This window comes from Bison bison, unplaced genomic scaffold (assembly GCF_000754665.1).
Source record: "Bison bison bison isolate TAMUID 2011002044 unplaced genomic scaffold, Bison_UMD1.0 scf7180017864498, whole genome shotgun sequence".
NCBI lineage: Eukaryota > Metazoa > Chordata > Mammalia > Artiodactyla > Bovidae > Bison > Bison bison.
In genome coordinates this window covers 4,236,627-4,241,097 of record NW_011495057.1, presented here as the reverse complement: position 1 = coordinate 4,241,097, position 4,471 = coordinate 4,236,627, and positions in this window count along the sequence as shown.

The window sequence follows — 4,471 nt, the reverse complement described above, 5'->3', positions numbered from 1 at the left end:
AGTATCGTGCATTGAACCTGGACTGGCATCTCGTTTCATACATGATATTTTACATGTTTCAATGCCATTCTCCCAAATCTTCCCACCCTCTCCCTCTCCCACAGAGTCCATAAGACTGTTCCATACATCAGTGTCTCTTTTGCTGTCTCGTACACAGGGTTATTGTTATCATCTTTCTAAATTCCATATATATGTGTTAGTATACTGTATTGGTGTTTTTCCTTCTGGCTTACTTCACTCTGTATAATAGGCTCCAGTTTCATCCACCTCATTAGAACTGATTCAAATGTATTCTTTTTAATGGCTGAGTAATACTCCATTGTGTATATGTACCACAGCTTTCTTATCCATTCATCTGCTGATGGACATCTAGGTTGCTTCCATGTCCTGGCTATTATAAACAGTGCTGCGATGAACATTGGGGTACACGTGTCTCTTTCCCTTCTGGTTTCCTCAGTGTGTATGCCCAGCAGTGGGATTGCTGGATCATAAGGCAGTTCTATTTCCAGTTTTTTAAGGAATCTCCACACTGTTCTCCATAGTGGCTGTACTAGTTTGCATTCCCACCAACAGTGTAAGAGGGTTCCCTTTTCTCCACACCCTCTCCAACATTTATTATTTGTAGACTTTTGGATCGAAGCCATTCTGACTGTTCACACTTTTTTTAATATTCACGAAGTCAAATTTGTCCACTTTTTTCTTCTGTTGCCTGTACTTTTGGTGTCATATTCAAGAAACCATTGCCAAACACAATGCTGTGAAGTTTTGCCCTGTGCTTTCTTCTAAGAGTTTTGTTGATTTAGGTCTCATACTAGGTCTTTAATAATCTATTTTGAATTAATTTTGGTATATCGTGCAAGATAAGGGTCTAATTTTATTCTTTTCTATGTAGATATCCAGTTTTCCCAGCATCATTTATCGAGGGGGGGGGGCGGAGGGGGAGGGGGGAAGGAACTGTCTTCCACCCATTGAATGGTCTTGACATTCTTGTCAAAAGTTATTTGACTATATAAGCAAGGGTTTATTCCTAGGCTTTTTATTCTATTCCATTGGTCTGTATATCTGTCTTTATGTCAGTACCCTTCTATTATGATTATTATAGCTTTTCAGTAAATCTTAAAATCTGGAAATGTGAGTCCTCCAGCTTTGTTTTTTGTCAAGATTATTTTGGCTACTAAGGGTTCCTTGAGAGTCCATATGAATTTTAGAACAGTTTTTTTCCTATTTCTACAAAAAAAAATGCGATTTTGATAGGGATTGCATTCAGTCTGTAGATTTCTTTGGCTATTATTGATATTTTAATAATATTAAATCTTCCAATCCATGAACATAGAATGTGTTTCCACTTATTTATGTCTTCTTAAATTTTTTCAGCAATGCTTTGTGGTTTTAATTGTAAAATCTTTCACCCCCCTTGATTAAATTGATTCCTACGTATTGCATTCTTTCTGATGTTATTGTAAATGAAGTTGTTCTCATAATTTTATTTTCAGATTGTTAGTATATAAAAATGCAACTGATTGGGGGGTACTGATTTTGTATCTTGGTACTTTGCTGAATTCATTTATTAGTTGTATCAGATTTTGTGGAATTTTTCTGCATATAAAATCATACCATCCACAGAGATAGTTTTACTTCTTCCTTTCCAATTTGGATAAGGTTTTTTTCTTTTTCTTGCCTAATTGCCCTCACTAGAACTTCTAATAGCACGTTGAATAGAAGTAGCATCCTTGCCTTGTTCCTGATCTTAGAGGGGAAGCTTTCAGTCTTTCACCATTGAATATGATGTTTGCTGTGGCTTTTTCATACATGGCTTTTATTGTGCCATCGGTCCAAGCAGGTGACTCAGACAGCAAAGAATCTATCTGCAATGCGGGAGACCTGGGTTCGATCCCTGGGTTGGGAAGATCCCCTGGAGAAGGGAATGGCTACCCATTCTTGCCTGGAGAATTCCATGGACAGAGGAGCCTGGTAGACTAGAATCCATGGGGTTGCAAAGAGTTGGACATATCTATGTGACTTTCACTTTCTTTTATTGTTTTGTGGTAGTTTCCTTTTATTCCTAGTTTGTTGAGTGTTTTCATCATGAAAAGATGTTGAATGTATCTTTATGTCTTTTGTACAAGTAAGCTATTTAACTGCATAATCCGTTCTTAAGGATACACAAAAAAGCATACCAAATCGAATTTTCCGTATATGAACCTCTGAAACATCTTCCTCTAAGTAGAAAATAATACTTTTGAAACAAACTATTTTAAAAATTACATAGGCCAGCTGGAAACCATTGAGATGTCAAGCCATGTTAGTCTATTGTCTTCCTGAATTGGTTTCAGTTTGTTAGTGAAGTAGTTGTATAACTTAAAAAAAAAAAAAAAGCTTTATAAAACTTCTTAGTAATAGACTCAGCTAGCCCCCAAAGTGACTTCTGGAACATTAAATTAGCTTTTGTGATAAATATTGCCATGAAACCAGTAATTAGTTTCTAATGATCCTACATTTTTCATTGGCTGTAAAACCATAAACAGATGAAGATCTTGGCTCCTTGGCAAACTCTTTTTGACACAGATACCTGGGAAAGAAAAAGATTTTTTATGATGCCCCAGGCCATAGAAACCTGGCAAGGAGCTCATGTGTTTCTCCTCTGGGACACACAGCAATTTATCCACCAATATTTTTGATTCCCTCCAAAACTGTGACTGGAAGCATTGCAGATGAGGCTAATGAATGAGAGTTTCTTTTTTTATTGATTTAATCCTGAAGAAAGAGAAGAAAAAACATCAGGACTGTAACATGCTACTTTGACCTGTAAAACAGAAGAAAAACTAAAGCAATAAACAGTAAGCTCTGTGAAAGCAAGGGGATTGTGTCCTATCCCCTACTTGGATTTTATATGATGAATTGAGATGTAAGAAAATATGAGAATTTGTTTATGCCATTCAACACACACTTGGAAGAGGTTCTATATGCTAGGCACTGGCCTAGCTGCCTGTTTGCAAACGTGCATTAGGTGCTGTCCTGGCCCTCACAAAACTCACAATCTGTTTGTTGGGTTATGAGGTAGGAAAGAGAGATAAATAAAGTAATCGATGCAATACATCCCTTGTCACAACAGAAATCTCCTTAAGCATTATGGAGGCAAAAGGAAAGAGCTACAACCTCTGCTAAGGGAGAGAAGGCTATAAAGGTAAAGTGAATTTATCACTGCAAACATCTTAATGGATGAGTAGGAATATTTAGGCAAAGGAAATTAAGGCGAGCAAGAGCAAGACTAAAAGGATACACCAGAGCAAGAATGCTGGTGGCCTGAGTGAGGGACAGACATAAAGTAGTAGCAAAGTAAGCGGGGACAGAAGGTTTTCCAGTATCCATTCAGCAAAAAATGGCTCACCAGCAGGTATTACAGCATACATATTAATGAGAAGTCCACAAATGATCTGAGTAGTAGTCACTGAGAACAAAGCCAACTCATGCTTTGCTTTGAAAGAAATAGAATATTCCAAGTTCTTAATTACATCCCATTCAGAAATATCTTCTATGGCTTTAACTTCTTCCTAATAAAACAGTCTTAGCAACATAAGGGAGATGGCGAAACAAAAGCGCTGGATAGAAATCAAGGGACCCTAAGTGCATTTCTCCTTTTGACCTAGTCTGCCTTTTTGACATGTCTTTAACCTCTCTGAATCTCAATATCCTTTTTAAGATGAATGAGAGCTAAAATTTAGAGTAGGTAATGGCACCCCACTCTGGTATTCTTGCCTGGGAAGTCCCATGGACAGAGGAGCCTGGTAGGCTATAGTCCATGGGGTTACAAAGAGTCGGACACAACTGAGCATGTTTGCAGACCCCAAATTATTAATAAGGGCCCTCTGATGAGCTTCAGTGGGTTTGTGGGTATCGTGAAATGAGATATAAAATCTTTTGTGTGTGTGCTTGTGTTTATTTTCCTGAGAGAAGATCCACAGTTTTTAACAGCTTTTCAAAGACTCAGTGACCCCCAAAATCACTGAATTAAATTGTATTTAATGTGAGCTAGAAAATTCTCTAGTTATCTGAATCTATGTTTGATATAAACCCTTAGTTGTAGGCTGCCACTATGTTGTCAACTTTTATAAAACTGGTAGACTTGTCATTTTCAAAAAGATTGCCACACTCTGTGAGAGTCTATCCATCATTTGTGTGGTAACAGGTTCCTAAACCAAATGACTTGCTGAAGACCACAGAGAGAGAGGGTGACCTTGCGATTTATCATCCACACCAGCACACTTGTGAACACTTAAAGAGATACTGCTGCTGCTGCTGCTAAGTCGCTTCAGTTGTGTCCGACTCTGTGCAACCCCAGAGACGGCAGCCCACCAGGCTCCCCCGTCCCTGGGATTCTCCAGGCAAGAACACTGGAGTGGGTTGCCATTTCCTTCTCCAATGCATGAAAGTGAAAAGTGAAGTCGCTCAGTCATGCCCGACTCTGCAGCCT